This window comes from Lissotriton vulgaris, chromosome 1_1 (genome assembly GCF_964263255.1).
Source record: "Lissotriton vulgaris chromosome 1_1, aLisVul1.2, whole genome shotgun sequence".
Taxonomy (NCBI): Eukaryota; Metazoa; Chordata; class Amphibia; order Caudata; family Salamandridae; genus Lissotriton; species Lissotriton vulgaris.
In genome coordinates, this window is record NC_141685.1 from 1,467,316,706 (window position 1) to 1,467,337,832 (window position 21,127).

The following is a 21,127-nucleotide window of genomic DNA, read 5'->3' on the forward strand; positions in this document are numbered from 1 at the left end:
CCATGGCACGACATCCCTGAGGATGCTATATGATTGGCGAAACACCACGGTTCCGCCAAGCATATTACGAGTTTCCTCATCATGAAAACTGTGGTGGCGTGGAAACAAAGTGGGCTCTACGGGACCACCTGGTACCTCACGCCATGTGGGTGCACACAGTAGAGCATAACATGTGCCTCCCTGTGTGCATGTACACGAGTTTCGGCATGACATGGACTTTACAGTCCATCCAATGCAGGAAGCTTGTGTGACGTTTCTATTGCAGTGCTTTTTTAAAAGGCCCTTTGCCTTTGAAAGAGTTACCACCACACGATCGCCCCGCCGCCCACCCACCAGGCCAATTTTAAGTTGTAATCTGGCAGGTGGGCTGTGGTGAGTCTCAGCAGTGCAGGAGCATGCTGGTGGTGGCCCGCCTGCTCCCACACCCCTTAAACTCAATTAGGCCATATGTCGCATTTTGTTTGGCAGGAAGCTTGCTGTTTATAAACTTTTGTTGGTCCCTGAAATTGGGACCTGGGAAACAAATTGAAAAGGCTAAGTAGTTTTTCTTTAGAGTGCAAGCTTACTCTGAAAGAGCACATGCGGCTGATATCTGTATTACCTCTTTTATTTCTTTTCTTTTTTAAACATTTTCTTTGACCAAATGCTATGTAGTCTATGTATGCTTGTCTTGAACCCAGTAAGAAGGTCTAACGGGCATTACCTCTGCATCTCTACTGGGAATTATGATATGCTTGATGCTTTTTTCCTGCAAAGTCAATAAACAAGCTACCATTGTGTTGGCTGATGTAGTCCCTCTGATCTACTGTGACAAATCTGCAAATATATTAGAGCATTTGTTTCTTAATTAATTCAAACAAGACTCAATGGTTTTGCCAATGCGAGTTTTTTTAACTTCTCTTTTGATATTATATTTAAAGAGGGGTGTTTTGTGTTGCATCTATTTTTCTTAGAATGTGGCAATCACATCCAAGGTACTATAGCTGCTCACTGGATGCACCTCATCTACATCAAAAAAGTGGTAAAATGATGAGTGTGAGCGTGACAGAGGCACCGTCCTAATGTCATCACAGCTGTTGCAAATTCCTGTGATGCCAACTATTATGCTTGGTAACAAAATCATCACGACAAGTAATCAGATACCTGCCCTACTCTGCAGACATCAGAGGAATAGATGAGAGCCATAGATGCCATATTCGCCTAAAGGAGCAGAGGAAAGATGCTTCTTTGCAGTTGGAGTCGAGGATGCTTATGGTCATGGAACTCCTTGTATGCCTTTTATAGGAAATGCCCCGATCCTCCTGTGGATGTAAGCTAAAAGTACCTTCCTTCTCTGCTTTTTATATGCTGACAAGAATCAACGTCTTTTCCCCCTGCTATATACTCTACACTTTATTGTGCACCTCTTTGGTTTGTGCCATGGAATATCTAAATATTCTAGATAGGTGTATACATATTAGTATCAAGAACCATCCACCTCTTTTCTGTTTCAAGCTACATAGCCCGATTCTTGCTTCTAGCATGTTTGTCTTCATCTTATTGAAAAGTTCTACAAGGAGGCTGACCTCTTGTCACTATTATGACTAACCTCCTGTTCAGCTTTATGTCTCTGTGACATAAAGTAAAGGCTTCAATGATTGCACTTCTCCACACCTACTGAAAAGTATTAATCCGCCATTCTTTCTTAGCCTCAGTGAGTAGCGCACATGTTTGTTATGACCGTAATGTCTTGGTTTTCTTTACATTACCGTTGATTGTCATGTAGTTGGCAACGTGGCGCACCTCTATAAACGTCTGATATACCTACCCATGGCTCAATTCGCGTTAACACGAGCCCAGTACTGCACTTAATACACGCCGTTGCCATTCGAAAAGGATGCAGCAGCAGATAACACAGACATGCAAAACTTACCCAGAATCTTTCAAGGAAAGTTAGAGAGAGATGCAGGAAAGCACATAGAAAGTACATTAATAAACGGGCAGACATACGGACAGAGAAATGCATTCAGAATTAGAGAGAGAGAGACAAGCAGGAAGACAAATACATGGATGTGTGCATGTATGGAGGCATTTACATGGATAAGAAGACAAGGGGAAGAAAGAGAATTCACAGTGTTTCAACCTCCTCCAAAAAGAGTGACACTGATGTAGAGTAATTATATCTGAATGTCAGGTAAAAGCAGAAAGCACTTACAATTCTCAGGGGAAGAGGCCGGAAGCATCCTTATCTTAAAATGCCACTTTCACGGTTTCGTACTGTGTGGGTGGGTCTCTTATTCCAATCAATTTCCATCCTTTTGTTCTAGACTAAAACACAGTTTGTTTGTGATGTGCTCTTCAATAATTTAATATAAACATGTGGCTTTTCTAAATACCTGAAGCACTAACATTTTAGATTCCTGAATGAATTTGTAGCACACTGTAGCAGTCAACTGCCCTGGCATAATTGTCAACTACAATAAAATCAAACCTGATATATTAAAACCTGACAACAACCAGATGCACTAAAATATATTGATGTATTAATGTAGACGTGTTATCTTTGCAAAGTGCATGATAAAGTTTACGGGACAAGCTTTACAGTATATTTTCAGCCATATTTGTTTCAAAGATATATACTCAATGTTGTGATTATGAACTATTTATTGGAGTAGGTCTTGCCATGCTCATCATTTTTCTAATTACACCGGAAAGTTGGCGGTTGTTCTCCTGGAATCGAGTAGTAGACCTCTGACACTAATTAAAGACGGTAGGGGCGTGAAAGTTGGTCAAGTATAACAATATGGCAAGGACTGAAGTCAAGAAGTCTTCTACCATGCACAGGTCATTATATGGATTATTCTTTAAAAAATACCTACGTTATAGACGTTTACAGAGATGTAGGCCTGAATCCATGCCTAACAATCAAAAGTGTTATTCTCATTTACTTAGTGCCCCACCTTTTTTCTGTTTGTAGCCCACATGTCGACAAGGAGGGATATGTGTCTTTTAATTGTTAAATCCAGAAAGACAGAAAGAGTCAGAAGGATCAGCAGAGATAGATCATAGAAGATGAGTGCTGAGATTTTTCAAAATGGCACAGGATATTGGCTCATGTCTGCTGGGACGTGCAAAGTGGACTGTTGCACATTTGATATTAAGACGCATAGGGCCTTATTTAGAGTTTGATGAATGGGTTACTTTGACACAATGTGACAGATATCTCATCAGCACTATTACACCTGCCATAGGATATAAAACCGTTTTAATAAGGTGAACGGGATATCCATACTATTTATGATAGAGTAGCCCATCTGCAAAACTCTGAATCAGGTCCTTAATTTTTCTAAAGAGAAATTTAGATGGTTGCATCTCATAGATATTCTGATATTGATTTGTGAGATCCAAAATCTTCAATCTAAATCAAACCGTTTTGTTTTAAGAATTTCGGCCTAGTAAGCACCTGAGCCAGTTTGGTGAAGAGCTTGTTACCGCCACTGAATCCACTGGCTGCAGATCCTTCTTGGGACTCGTCATTAGCTCATATACTCTTTACAAGAGCTTTCCCGCACTTCTCATCTGGTTCTGTAGACCCCACTTTGTCTTCTGCCCAAGGCCATCAAACTCTAAAGCAGTCACAACTTCATTAGAGAGAAAACAGGTGAGCCACGCAGAATTCAATATAAGAATTGACCAATTCCGCTTTAATTATCAACTGACTTCTTTATTTTTATGTTTTTTCTCTATTTTGCTTTGTAATTTACAGTGAGTTTAGATAGCACATTGCCATCTTATTCCAGCATGCAGCTATGTTATTGCCCTGTCTGCATTGGTACGGCCTTTCATGAGATGGATCCATGTGAACACCGTTTCAGAGGTAAGACTTCTATATTGCCTTTTCTGTACAGGGTGGATTCTGTGAACACTAATGTATAACTTTGCCACCTGCAAGCTGCCCTGATTTTTACCTGAGACATACCTTTATAGGGATTTGTAAAAGGTCAGCTGAAACATGTATCTATTTCTCTAGCCATTCTCCAACAACTACCCTTGCACCTAATTACTTAGAATGAGAGAAATATCTATCAGTTGAATAGAATATAGTGTAACCTTGTCAGTCTTCCGTCTTGCTTTCCTTCACGATCAGGATGGTCAAATTGTTAGCGGTGATAGAGCATGCAGGTCACCAGACCATAAATTTACCATACTCATCTAGGCCCATAATTTACTTAATCAGGTAACCTCCGCTCTACTACCAGATATTTTTACCTGCTAGGTCCTAAAGCATTGACTTACCAATCCTTGTCACTGGTACCTATAACCTATTGGATCTGGGAGTTAGTTTTAAAGGTAGTTCAATAAACCAATAGCATTTTGCACTCATATAATAACCCCAGAATCTGGAAGTTTTAAAACTCTTTATCTAAATTTCATCAAAAGTCATGACCCAAAGATTGAAAGCAATAAGACTATCAATAATCAAAATCAGAAATAGTGTATAACTATGCAAAAGATATATTATGCCAATCATTTAGTAATTCCTAAAGAATAACGGTAACGTAAGAACAAGGAACAAACTATTTAATTAAACAGACTTTGCACAAATTTTTTAAGGTTAGGAAAAAGAAGGAACATACTAGATAACACAGCTTTATGTAACTATCAAAAGGTGGGTAAAAAGAGGGAGCATAATATGCAACGACTAAATCAAATTGACCATATAGCTATAGGGAAGGTAAAAATGGAACTCGCTATTAAATCAAATATTAGTTTAAAGGGAGGGTGAAGAAAAATGAAACATTCTATGGAATCATGAATAACGTTTAGCATTCAACTAAAAGGAGGGTAAGAAAGTGGAACACGCTATTAAACAGCAAAAACGAGAATTTATCCTTTATCCAAGGGAGGGTAAGAAAAAAGAACATATGCAATTAAAGCTTTAGCAACATTAGGGAGGGTAAAGAAAAGGACGCAAATATACTGACAATTACCCACACAGATTTATATTTACCTAGAATGGTGTGAAGACCAACCCTGGCCACAGGTCAGTTGAAAGGACAGAAGAACCCCAAAGGTTGCAGTGCCAGTAGGCCAGCAGGTGCTGATCAGAATCAAGTCAGGAAAAACCCAGATTTGGATCAGGATCGGACCACCAAAGTTTAAGACAGCACCCGCAGTTCAGTTGCAACGCCTGCGCTACTCCCTCTCTGCAGCTAACAGTCAGAGCCGACAAAGTGCTTCGCCAGCACTTCAGCTTCCCAGAACCCCTATTGGTTCAGCGAATCTCCCGACAGAGTGCTCCGCAGCCCTCTGGTCTTAGTCACCGATTGAGTGCGCTATGTCAGTGACAGGTCAGCTATTCAGACAAGTCAGACAAATTAACTAGCTAAACCTACTCTAGTTATACCATTTTCCAGGGCAATGTACCACCCCCAATGTTGCAAGTGTAAGGATCCCCAATTTCGATTGGACAGAAAAGGGGGACAGGTCATCACACCGCCTAAATTCTGTTGCTTCAGTGTTGAATATAAATTTTTCGTTCCCACCCCATCAATTTTTCTTTCACATGACATCTATATTTCACCTAACAATGGTTGTTCTATTGACAAATACATTGTATACAGTTTAGCTTCTTCTAGCAGGGTCAGAAGTCATCTTCCCAGGCGCATCTTGGCTGTGACTGTCTTTTGGCTCAAATTCAATGACAGCGAGTTCAGTTCCTGGCCAGGCTGGGTCATGCACAAAAGGAGTTTCAAAATGGAGTAATAGCACCTCCCAGGCCCAAAGATTGCGATACATGAAAAATAAAAGGAAACAGTTTTAGAACACAGAAATAAATGAATACACTGTATACCATGTATTTCTACTCTATAGCCATTACTTTATAATAAACTATAGCATTAGGATTAGGCAGAATGAACAGCTTAGCAAAAGCAGCAGTGCAAGCTTCTCGCATGTGAGAACACAGAGCAGCCATATTAGCACTAATGTGCAGATGCGACAGATTCCCTCCAAAATAAAACCACGTCATGTCACGTGGGTATGACAGACGCATGTGCAATAGAAACATTTGCGTAGCAGCAGCCATATTAGATGCAAGCGTAGTAAGGTTTAGTAAACACATGAGCAAGCTTCTCTCGGACACCCAATGTCAATGTAAAAGGCGCAAAATTAGTAAACAAACATGTTGGTTAAATAGTTAACGTTATTCGAGGTTCACAAATACGAGCAAGTCGCTTCTCGTGCGAATCCTTGCTCCATCAATCCCCTCTTTGATGATATTTTATATCATCACTAGTTAATGAAACAGATGCCAACTTTTCACATTTCACCCAATTCAATCTCTCCAAACTTTCTATTCTGCTTCTTCTCATTATTATTATGAGAATTTTTAATTTTCTTATGTATTTTACTATTCATTTCTTCTAATTCGAGTTCATCAATATTTCTTTTTACTCCTCTCCTATTTATGGAATATTTATTTTTATGTTTTCGACATTTGCAACAAATATTTGTTCCTAAAACTAGTAAACCCATTCCCGCAATTGGCATCAGTATTTTACTCACAAGACTTTTACCTAGATTAGAAAACCAACTACCTATTGAGGAGAGACCATCAGTAAGTCTCTTCCATGCACTATCAACCTCCAGTTGTTTAAACTCTTTTTCCAAATTAGTAATATTTCTCACATACCTCTGTATTTCAACACTTTTGTCAGGTATGTAGGTGCAACAATGTTGCGCTTTCAACATTTTACAGACTACGCCCTCTTTTGCCAATAACGTGTCAAGAACAAGCCGATTTTGTAGGAGCATGGATCTGATCGCAACCAGTTCGGTATTGACCATCAAGAATCCCCCAGCAGTGTCAGTTGATAACCGATCCACCACTGTTGACAATTTGCATATTCTGTGTGTATTCAGAGCCCCTCCCAGTGTTAGTATCAATGCACTAAATATATCACCAACTACTTCACCAAAACTAGCTATTTTACTACGTACTAATCCATTAGTTTCTTCATTGTTTTCTGTGATTTTATCCACATGATATATCTTTGGGGAAACTATTACAAAATACCAGCTTCCATACCAGTGATCTGGTAATTTGTAATAAGCCTTGTTCCCACATATATAATAAACTCCGGGAAACACAGGTTCAGTTCCATCTTTGAAACCCCAACCCCCAATTACCTTAAAATTGTGTTCACATTCACTGGAACCAATGAATACATTGTTATAATAACTAGTTACTTCTCTGTGGAGACAGAGTTTCCACTTCTTCTCGGAATCCAGCAACATAGCAGCATTAGCTCCACCATTTGAGGTGTTCCCCATACTTTCCGCCCATTTAGGAATTTTATGGTTCTTATCATTCGCTTTTCTTTGGAAATTCGCTCTCCTTTTCTCAACCATATTCAAAAATATCTTTTCTTTTTCTTGTAATAAACATGTTAGATTATTCTTGTGTGCATCAGCTATATTTATTGTACCTATGGTTAGAAAATATTCACTCATGTAGCGTGCTACATTTCTAGTAGTATGCACAGGATTCAGGTCTCTACATATAGGAAGTTCAGAAAATATCACGTCTAAATTAGAATAATAATACTGTAAAGGTCCTTTCTTATAGAATAAACTAGCTAAAATACTTCATGAAATTCCATATGTTAGTGGCAAATGGTGATATGTTACCCCTTCAGCTACTGAAGTAGGCAGCTCCATACAAACAGAGCAGTCTTCTATTTCCATAGCTTCTAAATAGTGCTTCTAAGTCTACCTTTCGTTGTCTAAGGCTAAGTGCTTTTTCTTGTGTATCTACTCTTTTTGGTGTATCTAATGTCTGTAGAACTTCTGTATCTATTGTCAGCTGTCCATTAATGTCATTCTTTGTCTCTTTACTCATCATGTAAGGAATAGCTATTGTTAGTCCTATCCAAACTATAAGTACTATTGCTATACTACATAAACATACTCTGCAGCATGTCTTTAAACAATTTCTTTTCGGTCTTTCATTAACAGTATGATCAGCCATTTCTGACTAAAGGAGATTCAACCCCTCTTTGTAACTTTTACACAGCTTTTACCCTGTGCGAATTTCAGGTTGGTCTCACTTCTTTGTCAGTTTGATCAGTAAATAATTCTTCATCACTTTCGTCACTTATTTCCAAGTTTTCAAAATCTTCCAAAACAATGTAGGTCCACTCAGGGCCTTTGTATTTATTATTCACTCTTTTTAGTCGTGGACTTCTCTTTCTCGGTTGTATCACAGGTTGATCAGTTTGACTTGTAACTTTGTTTACTTGTTCAGGTTCTTCATTAATTGTCTTCAAGTGAAGTCTTAGTCTTTTGAAAAATCTAGGCCACTGGTCTCCTTCTCTGAGTATTTTAGCTGGCACTGTGCTTTGGCCCTCTTCAAATGCTCATTTATTTTCATTCAGTTGTGGCACATCCATTTCAATGTTGTCTTCCGTTTCCCTCTCTATCTGACTAGTTCCAGGTCTTATTTCTATTTCTTCTGCCTGTTCACTAAGCTGGCCTTACTCAGGTGTCTGCTGAATTTGACTTTTGTTTGATTCTCTTTCTTCGTCCTGAACACTATTGTCTACTCCTGTCTGGTCCTGCTCAAGCTCTTCGAACCCTTGATTTGCTTCTGCTTGAGCCTCCGTACTAATTTCTATCTGTCCCTTTTCAGACTCTGGAGTTCCTGGTGGAGTGTTGATTACTTGATCTTTCCCTATTTGGTCCTCCTCAGAATCACTTTTGACTTGTATTTCTATGATCTGAGTACCTCCTTCTACACCTGTCTTATCCTTACTATCACTCTGTCTATCTTGATAAGTTTGACTTCTCGTTCTCACATATTCTGCAGGTATGCAGATTACTGGAATCCAATCACCTTGACTGGTGCTCGGTTGTTCCTCTTCAGCTACTTCAAGATCAATATCTTGAGACCCCTCAGCTGCACAACCTTCAGCTTCAGTTTCATCAGGTTCAGTCACCTTTTTCGTATGACTGGCATGGATCCAGTGTGGAACTCCTGCACACTTTACAGTTGTGGTGGTAACCAAAATCACTTGTTGTGGTTTTCCCCACCTTGGTGCCAGGCAAGTTTTTCGAGTATGTTTCTTAAGTACTACCCAATCACCTGGGTTCAGGTCATGTGCTGGTGTTGCTGGTCTGGCGACAGCGCCTTCCCCAACCTGGTGAGAGATAGAACGCACTTGGTCAGCCAGTTCTTTGCAGTACTCCAGTACTAAATCATCAGATATACTTAGCAGCTTGTGTCCTGGCACCCATGCTTGCCCCATTGCTCTTCCCATCTGTATTTCATGGGGACTTAAGCCTGTGCTCCGGTCTGGAATACTTCTAAGTCCCATCAGAACAAGTGGCAAAGCATCTGGCCACTCCAATCAAGTAGACTCATACATTTTTCCTAATCTTGATTTGATTGTGCCATTCAATTGTTCTACCACTCCAGAAGCCTCTGGGCGATATGCACAGTGCAATTTTTGCTTAATTTTGAATGCTTCACAAATTAGACCCATTATTTCACTATTAAAATGTTTTCCTCTATCTGATTCAACTGTCACTGGAAAACCGAAACGTGGTATCAGCTCTGTAAGCAAAAGTTTGGCTACAGTGATTCTATCATTCCTGCGTGTGGGTTAAGCCTACACCCATTTTGAAAACAGGCAGACAATGACAAGTACATGTTTTAGTCCTCGACAAGGGGGTAACTGGATAAAATCAATCTGCAAACGTATAAAGAGACCTTCTGCCTTCCCAATCTTTCCTGGTAACACTACTGTTTTCTTCCCTGCGTTCATTTGTTGACAAACCAAACACGTTTGGCAGAGTACCTCTGCTTTGTTACAGAATTTCTTATTAAACCATGACTGTCTGAATAGACGTATCGTAGCATCTCTTCCCAAATGAGAATCTCCATGAATCAGCCTAGCCATAGGAGCAAGCAGACAGTTGGGTAACACTGGCATTTCATCAAGATAAACAATGACACCATCCTCATCCCTTCTCCGACAGAGTAGTTTCCTCTTTCTTCCCTTTCTTTCGGTTCTGCTTCATTCTGCAAATCTCTCACTTCTTCCCACGTATTCACACCTTCTAGCAACATAATTTGGCAGCTATTTCCGCCCACCTCAACTTTCTTGTTAACAGCCATTTTATATTTTGCACAATGTTGGGCTAACTGGTCAGCATATCGATTACCAGCTGTCACTTTGTCGTTGCCAGATTTGTGAGCAGCACATTTGACCACAGCCACTTTTTTTGGCAATTGGATTGCTTCCAGTAAATCCTTCACATATTGACCATTTCTGATAGAAGTACCTGAAGAAGTCAGAAACTCCCTTTGCATCCATAATTGGCCATAGTCATGCACAACCCCGTAACCATACTGGCTGTCAGTGTATATGGTTACTTTCCAGTTTTTCCCAAATTTGCAGGCCTTTGCCAGGGCAACTAATTCGGCTACTTGTGCAGACTTGACTCCAGGCAAGTGGGATGTTTCCACTGGACCTCCCAAAGTACACACTGCATAAGCAGCACTCAGGCCTCCTTCCTCATGTCGCATACATGAGCCATCCACAAATAGCTCATAGTCTGAATCAATTAATGGCTTTTCTCTTATGTCTGGTCATGGTTTTGTACTATACTCAGTTAGATCAATACAGTCATGTTCCACCTCCCCCTTCACTTCTGCAGTAGTATGTGAATTAGGTAGCAGTGTTGCTGGGTTCAGAATGTTACATCTAGAAATGGTTACATTTCCCACACCTACAAGGATTCTCTGATACTTAGTCAGCCGATTAGGCGTGAGATACTGGGTCTTGGTCCTGGTTATCAAAATTACAACTGCATGTGGAACATACACAGTTACAGGATGTCCCATAATAATGGATTCACTCTGCTCAAGGCTCATGCAAGTTGCAGCTACCGCTTTCAGACATCCAGGCAATGCAGCTGCCACTGGGTCTAATGTGGAAGAAAAATAGGCCACAGGACATCTTACCAAACCATGAATTTGAGTCAAAACTGAAAGTGCACAATTATCTCGGGTGTCACAGAAGAGAGCAAAATCCTTTGAATAGTCAGGCATTACATCCTCGTCCTGGTCTCCCCGTCCCATTCCTGATACATGAGCAGCTAGTCAGCTCTACAGAACCCCTACCTAGCTGAGCTGTTGGGAATCATCCTGTTTTTTCTATTCTGCAGTCTACGACCGCGTTCCTGGCTGTGCTGTTTGGAGGCTTCCTGTGTCCTGGTAAGTCTCCTGGCTGTTTTCCTTTGTTTTTGCGGCGTCCTGCTCTAGCGGCCGCCTGTGCTTGTTGCGCTGCCTTTCCCCCACGCTGGCTCCGTTTTGGGGGCTTGTTTCTTTCACGCGCCTCGCGTTAGCAGCCGGCTCTGTTTGGGGGCACTCCTTTACACACGGCTCGCGTTAGCGGCCGTTTTTAGTGTTTGTGCTTCGTGATGCTCACCTGACTTGGGTTGGTCTGCTCCAGCGGCCGTTCCTGGGCTTTCTCCGGTCCTTTTTCGCCCTGCTATAGCGGGCAGGGGCTGTTCTGTGGAGTTTGGTGTCCTGCATCCTCTTAAGGGGCAGTTTTGGCGGCTGGCTGGGCTTTTTATGCCGGCCTGGTTTTTTTCTCCTCCCACAGGTGTTCGGGTCCTCAGCTATATCTGGGGTCCTAGTTGGGATGTTTTTTGTCCTTGTTTGTGCCTGTTGGGAGTGTTGTTTGGACTTTTTGGCTTCCGCTATGGATTCGGATGCTTCTTCTTCTGCGGCTCCTCTTGATGCCCTGCGCCTCATTATTAATGAGGCTGTGGCTGCTGCTTTCCTGGCTAGGGACGCGGCTGGGCCTTCTCCCAAGGTGCCTCGTGTGTCTTTAGATCCACAAGATGCTCCTGAGGATGACGTTGATCCTGGTGAGGATGAGGGTGTCTGTGGTCGTTTTGTTCAGGGTGCTGAGCTCGCTGACCTGTTTGCCCATGTGAGGTCCAACTTGGGTTTTTCTCCTCCTGCGGATGCTGTTGTTGAGGATGACTTTTTTACACAGTATGTCCAGCCGGCTCTGGATACTTTGCCTTTGCATGGTGCAGTGCGCAATGTGCTGTCTCACGAATGGAAGGAGGTGGACAACCTTCTTTTCCTCGTTTCCTGTCCAGACGTTACCCTCTTGAGGGTTTTGCTGATGAGTTCCCTCAGTCTGTGAAAGTGGACAATTTGATGGCTGGCCTTTCCTCTCAGGGTTTGGTTGTTTCTGAAGACGCCCTTCCTGCGGACGCTGTGGATAAGCGCGTTGAAGGGGCTGTGAAGCGTTCCTATGCTGCTTCTAATTTCTCTGTCAGGGCGACTGCGTATTCCAACTATATGGTTCAGTCGCTCCTTAAGGACTTCCAGTCTCTGTCTGTTCTGCTGAACGATGGCGAGGATGCCACTCCTCTTCTGTCTTTGATGGAGATGCAGGTGCGTTACCTGTCGGACATTTCCTTCGACAATTTGGGGGCGGCGGCCGCCGCTTCTGGTGCTTCCATTGCTGCCCGGCGTCATATTTGGATGCGTTCCTGGAAGGCGGACTCTTCGCAGAAGTCGGTCCTACTTAAGTTACCTTTTGAAGGTTCTAAGGTGTTCGGTCCTCAGCTGGAGGGCATGGTCAAGCAGTCCGCGGAGAACCGCAAGCTGGTGGCTCCGGTCCGTCCTCCTGCTCGGGGGCGTGGATTTGGTTATCGTCGCGCTTTTGGGCCTCCTGCTCGTGGCGCTTCTCAGCCCTTTCGAGGCAGGGGTCGTGGCCGGGGGGCCCCTGGAAGTGCCAAGCCCCGGGCCACTGCCAGTGTTGCCACTACCGCTTCCTCCTCTTCACAATGACTGTCTGCCTTTGCCCGTTGGTGGTCGACTCCAGTGCTTCCGCGCCCAGTGGTTATCGGTTCCGGATGCCTGGGCGGTTCAGACTGTTTCGGAGGGTTGCCGGATAGAGTTTTCCTCTCCTCCTCCTCCGGGTTTTGTTCGGACTCCGCTGCCCCGTCTTCCTTTGCGAAGAGTAGCTTTGTTGTCGGGTGTTCAACTCCTGTTGAAGAAAAATGCTATTGTGGAGGTTCCACCTCTGGAGAGGGGCGAGGGTTGCTACTCGATCCTATTTCTGGTTTCCAAGAAGGACACTTCGGATCTTCGTCCTGTTCTGGATCTGAAGCGTGTCAACAGCTTCGTCGTCCATCGCCCTTTCAAGATGGTGACCCTCCAGTCCATCCTACCTCTGGTCCTTCCGGGTGGCTTCCTGGCATCCCTGGATTTGATGGATGCATACCTACATGTTCCTGTCCATCCAGCCGACCAGCGTTTTCTGCGCTTTGCTGTGGAGACCCATCACTACCAGTTCCGGGTGCTGCCTTTCGGCCTGTCCTCTGCGCCCAGGGTGTTCACCAAGCTCCTGGCCCCTCTGGTGGGTATTCTTCATTCCAGGGGGCTGCTGGTGTTTCCATATCTGGATGACTGGTTGATTGTCTCTCCCTCTTTTTCGCAGGCTCTATCGGATGTGGCCCAGGTGTGTCATCTGCTGGGTTCCTTTGGCTTCCTTATCAACCACCGGAAGTCCTCCCTGGTGCCCTCTCAGTCCCTGAAGTTCCTGTGGGCTTTCTTCCAGATGGACCTGGGCATGGTGTTCCTCTCCCAGGAGCGCCAGTTGACTTTGTTTCGCCACCTTTCTTGGCTTCTTTCCCAGTCACAGGTGTCTGCCCGTCTCTGGTTGCGGAGTCAGGGGGAGATGGCGTCCACTCTACATCTCCTTCCTTGGGCCAGGCTTCATCTGTACCCCCTGTTGCATCATGTCCTGTCTCACTGGGATCCCGCCTCCTTGGACTACGAGACTCTGATCCCTGTCACTCCGGGGATTCGGGCGGATCTACAGTGGTGGTTGTCTCCTCTCTCCCTTTCCGGGGGGTTCGATCTCCTTCCCCCTCAGTCTGTGGTCGTGTTGTCCACGGATGCGAGTGCTTTGGGATGGGGAGCTGTTCTTCCAAGGGTCAGGGTCGGTGGTCCCGATTCGAGTCCCTACAGTCCTCGAACTGGAAGGAGTTGCGAGTGGTCTGGCTTGCTCTCCTTTGGTTCGCTCCTCTCCTTCGGAGTCGGGCGGTCTTGGTGCAGACAGACAATCAGGTGGTTCGCTCCTATGTGAATCACCTGGGGGGCATGTGTCATTCTTTCTTTCTCCTGTCCCGGGAGATCGGCCTTTGGGCCGAGTCGAATCTGTTGTCTCTGACGGCGAGAATGGGCCTGCGGATACTTTGAGCAGGGTGTTCCCCTCCTCGGTGTCCCTCTGTCTGTCCCCGGATCTGTTCGGGCAGATTGTCCTTCGGTTCCGCCTTCCTTGGATGGATCTTTATGCCTCGGAGGATTCCACCCGTCTTCCTCTGTTTTGCAGCATCATTCCGTCTCCAATGGCTTGGGCGACCGATGCTTTCTCGATTCCTTGGTCGGGGGGTCTGCTGTTTGCCTTCCCTCCCTTTGCCTTGATTCCGAGGGTCCTCCGGAAGATTCGTTTGGATCGGGCGGAGGTTCTCCTGGTGGTTCCGGAGTGGTCTCGGCAGTCTTGGTTTCCCCTGCTGCTGGCTTTTGCTGTTTGCCCTCATTGGAGTTTTCCCCTGTCTCCCTCCCCCCTGCGGGCTCCTCTTCTCAGTCTTGCCTCCCTGCGTCGCCTCCGGCTGGGGGTTTGGCACTTGAGAGGTTGAGTTTGCTGGGTCTGGGTTGCTCATTGGAGGTTGCCCAGTGTCTTCAGCTTTCCCGGCGTCCGTCCACTTTGAAGTCTTATGCCCGTCACTGGAAGAATTTTTCCACCGGGTGTCATGGGAGGGATCTCTCTCCTGTCTCCTGTGAGGCAGTGCGGGTGTTAGACTTTTTGCGGGATGGTTTTGTCTTGGGTCTGGCTGTTCCTTCCCTGCGGGCGCAGTGGGCTGCCGTTCTTGCCTTTCGGGGTTCCTCTGTTTCGTCTGTGTCCCCGTTGGTGGCTCGCCTTCTGAGGAGTTTCTTGCTCCAACGTCCTGTCTCCCGTTCCCCTGTGCCTCCTTGGGATCTGCCCTTGGTTCTCCGGGCTTTGACGGGTCCCCCATTTGAGCCTTTGGACTCCGTGGCCCTGAAGTTCCTTTCTGCCAAAGTTATCTTCCTGGTGGCCATTACCTCTGGGCGTAGGGTTGGTGAGATTGGTGCGCTGATGGCTTCCCCCCCCTTCTTGCGCTTCTGCGCTGACAAGGTCGTTCTCAGACCGAGTCAGTTTTTTCTCCCTAAAGTGATTTCCACTTTTCACTGTCAGGAGGATATTGTTCTCCCTGTATTTTTTCCTGCTCCTGCCTCTCCTGAGGAGGAGCTCCTCCATTCTTTGGATGTGTTGAGGGCTCTCCACGTCTACTTGGAGCGTACGGCTGGTTTCCGTAAGGTTGACTCCCTGTTCGTCACCTACGGCCTGTCGGGTCAAGGGCTTCGTCCTTCTTTGTCCTCCTTGTCTCGTTGGGTCAAGGGCGCAGTGGTTTCTGCTTATGATTCGGTCCAATGTCCCCTGCCTTCTACTGTTCAGGGTCGGTCGACTCGGAGCGTTTCGTCCTCCAGGGCCATGTTCAGGGGTGCCTCTTTGCGAGACATTTGCAATGCTGCTACGTGGGCTTCTCCCCACACTTTTGTTGCCCATTATCGTCTGGAGTTGGGGATGGCGGCCTCCGCTGCCTTTGGGACTAGTGTCCTGTCTGCAGTGCTTGATTTATGATTTGTACTGTTTGATTTGATTAAAATGGACATGTTTTTCTGGCATACTTCTGGTCTGTTTTCTTCTTACAATCACCATGTGCTTGGGTATGGGCTCATGTATCAGGAATGGGACGGGGAGACCAGGACGAGGAGGTAATGCCCGGTTACTCACCGGTAATACCCATTACTCCGAGTCCTGGTCTCCCCGTCCCATTCCTGAGCCCTTCCCTCCCTCCCTGATTTGGGTTTTCTGTGGGTGATTGTTTGTGTTTCGTTCTGTTGTCTTTGGTATTTTCAGGATGATTCTTCCGGCACTTCCCCCTTTTGTAGTCACGTGATGGTGACGTCATCCTAGGGGGAAGTGCCAACAGCTCAGCTAGGTAGGGGTTCTGTAGAGCAGACTAGCTGCTCTTGTATCAGGAATGGGACAGGGAGACCAGGACTCGGAGTAATGGGTATTACCGGTGAGTAACCGGGCATTCCCAGTGCTGGAGCTGTACACAGACATTCTCGTAATTTTACAAAAGCAGTCATGCTTTCGTCATCCCACTCTACTGGATCCTTTGCTCTTTTCTGTCATTTGTATTAATGGCTTTGCTAGGACTGCAAATCCCACAATCCATTGCCTGCAGTATCCTACAACTCCAAGAAACATTCTGATCTCTTTCTGAGTTTGAGGCAAATTCATATTTCTAATTATTCTGGTTCTTTCTGAGGTAACTCTTCTATTACCCTTTGCTATCTGGTGTCCCAGATATTTCACTGACGTGGTACAGAATTGCAATTTTTCTGGTGACACTTTATGGCCTCCTTCACCTAAATGATTCAGTAAGGCAATATTGTTGACAACACAGTTATTGCGAGTTTTGGACGCCACCAATAGGTCATCGATATACTGAACCAAGAATGATTGTCCACGTAGTACCAAAGACTCAAGGCACTTTTTCAAAGTCTGATTACAAATCTAGGGACTCTCTGCGTACCCCTGAGGGACACAATTCCAGACATAAACATGACTGTCGTATTCAAATGAAAAAAGAAATTTGCTATCTGGGTGCAATGGAATCGAGAAAAATGTGTGACACAGGTCTATGACAGTAAACCATCCAGCCTCCCTCGATATCTGATACAGAATCACTGCAGGATTTGTTACAACTGGACAGCAAGTTACGACAATCTTATAAATTTTTCGGATTTCTTGTATGACCCTGTATTGCCACTCGGTTTCTTTATACCAATTATGGGTGAGTTGCATGGACTGCTCATTATTTCCTGTAAAATGACTGTTTCAACCAAACGCTTCATTTCTACTGCAACACCTGCTTTTATTTCTGAACTCATTTTATACTGTTGAGTATTTGGGTAAACTGCATCTTCTTTTATGGTCACTGTCATTGGGTCAACATTTTCCATTAATCCTACATCTTTTCCAGTAAAGTCCCATACATCTGGTTTTACCGTCTGTTACATTTCTTCTGGTAAGTCCTTTATGGTCAGTCTTTTAGTTTCTGTCTCTTGTTTTGCTAACATTAGTTTGTAAATTACGTCTTCGTCTGGGGTTTGAATCTCAACACCACTTAGAGTGCAAAAGATGTTGCAATTCATTACAACAAATCTATGCATTTCTTTAAAATTACCTATTCTGACTTCCATAGGTTCCGTAACTGGGGTACTAATTTGTTTATTAGAAACGCCCACTAGGGGGCGTGGCTTGGATGGCAACGCAGGCAGACAACTAAGTCCAGGAGCTCCGCAACCCTGCAACTGAAGCGGCGAGCCAAACAGCGAAACTGCCCGGGAACACCCACGATAAAGATAGTGGGTAGTGTAGGAACACCCGCGGAACAAGAAGAGCAGTAGCAGAGCAACCACAGCGGAAAGAGAGAACCGTGAGGCGGCAGAAGGTGAGAGGAGCGGCGAGGCGCACGGCTCAGTCAAGATGGCGGCATAAGTGAAGATAGGCACAGACAATTCCGCCGTACGCTGAAAGAAGCCCGCAAGGCAAAGCGATACAAGGAAGACAAAAGGCAAAAAAATAAACAGAAGCGAGCGGAACGGCAGTGAGTTGCGAGCACCGCAGACCATAAGGCGGCGATTTTGCAATCCGTGGCAGAAGACGCGTGCAGACATCGCAAAACCGAAAATAAACACCCAAGGGCGGCCTTCTTAAGTCGGGTGAGCGCTGGGCAGGGAGTGTGCACGAGGGCGATAACTGCAGACAAAGTCAACAAGCACTGAAGCACTCGAGGTAGCCGGCGGCGGTGGCGACACAGAGTCACAGAGAGAGCCAAGGCGCCAACTGTAAAAGTAAGCAAACGTCAAATGCCATAGCGGCAATTTTTAAAACCGGAAGTGCGCCCATTTTGGTAGGGGCAAGCGAGCAAGCCCTATCCCCCAGAAGACACCACAACAGGGCGGACTACTGGAGGGGTTAGAAGACAAGCAAGCCACCGATGCAAACAAGCTAGGTGCATAGAAGACGCTGCGGGAAGCGAGTAAGCAATATCGCGGCCGAAGGGGGCACCAGCATTGCAAGCAGGAAGGTTGCGCATACGAATAATCAGCTCAGACAGCAGGAAGACAAAACTGCGGAAATGAGCTGCTGACACACAACGGCCAGAACACAAGCGCCAGGGTGCTCAATACAGGGTGCTCGAATACAGCGCCGACAACGCTCCTAGCACAACGCCTGCGATAGAAGCAGGGCCGACGAGCCAGACGAAACCGAAAGTGAGGTCACCCACAACTGGAGGTGGCCATCTTTGACGGCCATCTTGGTAAAGGGCCAGAGGTGAATCAAGCGCTCTGCTACCGCAACTGCGTCTAGAATTTGCAACAACTTGCAAGTGGGGGGCACAACGACTCCAACCGTGTGCAACGCAGAGAGCAGGAACGATCAAGCGGAACAAGGAGCCCGAGCAAAACTGTTTTTTCAGACAGCCTCAAAGGTACCGCCCCCAGACCAAGCTAGCGGTCCCTCCACCACAAGCCAAACAAGAAGGGGGGGGCGTTGAAGAACACGCAAAGGCCGCAACAGCGCCTCGGAAGGCAGAGAACGTTCTAGCAGGGAGCAAACAAATATAAAAGCACGCCCCCGTAGCGCGGTCAGGGAAGCAACGTCAGGAAGCAGGCCACCACAACAGCACCAACAGGACATGCTCAAGCCAACACAGGGCAGCAAACACAAGGAAGTCCTGGAGCCCAGCAAAACTAGAACAAGGACAATAAGGTGGCCCAGCAGATTCACCTTCAGCGAAACAACGAAGGATAGGACAAGAGAACAAGCTAGGAACAGCGTGCCAAACCAGGGAGGCCAATTAACAGACCAGCAAAAAAAAGACAGGCTGTCTATATACCTAGCGAGAGGAGGCTGCGAAAGGATGGCGGGCAAAGACGACAAGATATCCAGTGACAACAAAAAACTAAGGAAGGAACTATCAGAATCACCAATCAAGCTAAAAAATCACTCAACAAATGACGCTGCCATGGACATACTCCTCAAGAAAATCACGGAAGCCAACGACCTGGCGAAAGCAAAGAATAACTCCATTGACAATGTACAACTTGAGATTACAGCCATACGAGCAGACCAGAACAAAATCTCAAGCAGAGTGGAAGTAGCGGAAAAGAGGATAAGTGACATAGAGCACAACACAGCGAGAACAGATAGGGACATGCACTACGTGGCCAAGGTGACCAGTGACCTGCAAAGAATGCTTGCTGAACAGGAAGATAGGAACAGAAAGGGGAAGATCAGACTGTTGGGAATACCAGAAGATGAAGAGGCAGGGGCAGGGTCCTGCGCGGCAATGCTGGAAACACTACTACCCAAACTGACTGGCCTCAAGTTCGATAGAGCCTTTGAAATAGACAAGGCCTACAGAATACCAGCAACTAAACAACCACAGGAGAAAGGCCCAAGAGCGATTATATGCAAGCCAATGAGATCACACCATACCGATGCCATTGCAAGGAAAGGACAAACTGTGAAATGGAACGGCCAATAATAATAACCCAGGATTACTCCAAAACAACAGTGGAAACCAGGAAGGGCTTCCGTGCGCTGAGGGAAAGTCTAAAATAAGTCAGTTTCGCTGGCCCAGCGAAGATGCGAATAACTGATAGGAGAGGCACACGAACTTTCGACGACCCAACAGACCTAAGGAAGTACCTTCAAGGGCCAGAACCGGAGGAAATGGAGGCACAGAGCCCAGGCACATCCAAAAGAAGAGTATCATCAGAGGGATCAGAGACAGGAGCTGCGGGCGGTCCCTAAAAGGTCAAATCCAGGCTAACGAGTTTCTGGACCAACACAACCGTACAATCACCGTAGACAACGGTTCTACCTCAGGTGCCACCTAGGCACGAAACAGAAGATGAACAATATGGGTAACGACACCGCAAGCAGTACACAGACAACCAAAATCGCCAAAGACTACCACAACTACCTCAAACAACGATGCTACCTCGAAAGGCCACCCAGGTGGGATGGGCCAAGACTATACACTCCTTTCAGTATTATGTAACCCACTTTTCCCAGGGATGGTGGGACCACCACGAGTGAAATATCCTTTACTATATGTGACAACAACCGACAATGGGCAGGGGGGTAGCGAATGCGGGGAGCGGGGATGGGAGGACCGTTGCTGTCGCACGTCTACAGTATGTTGACAGGGGGGAGGGGGGAGGGGAGGGCGGGGGAGAGGGGACAGGGACGAGGAACGGAGCCGCGTAAACAATCAATACTTTGAGGAGACACTTTCTCTTTTTTCTCTTTTCAATCTATAAACCTTTCCATACCCTAAAGCTAGCCCCAGGAGGGGAACCGGACAACAGAGGGGAGCGGATTGTAGTCATGGGGGAAGCACCAAGAACGAGGCTAAATTCTATCACCCGCACGCCAACCACCAAAGAACACAGACCACCATGACCACGACACCCCAGACACAAACAGCCTCTGACATTAAGATAGTATCCCTAAATGTCAAAGGTCTTAACCACCCCATAAAACACTGTAAAATGCTAGAATATCTAAACAAGCTCAAGGGCGACATATATGTCCTCCAGGAAACAAGGGTCTCAGTGAAAGACGCGAATCGTCTTAAGGCGAGATGGATAGACGAGATAGTGTGCTCAACAGCGGTGAACTAGAAAGGGGGGGTAATAACCATCATAAGCAAAAAAGCCAAACTCACAGTACACAGTCACTGAGCAGACACAGAAGTAAGAAGGCTAACCACATGCTTAAAGAGAGGAGGGGAAGCCATACATGTAGCCAACATCTATGGCCCAAACTCAATAGACAGAGAATTCTGGATGGAGGTGGAAAGCGAACTCAGTAACATCCCCAAGGGAGAGCTGCTGATCGTAGCAGGAGACATGAATCAGACCATCGATAACGCCACA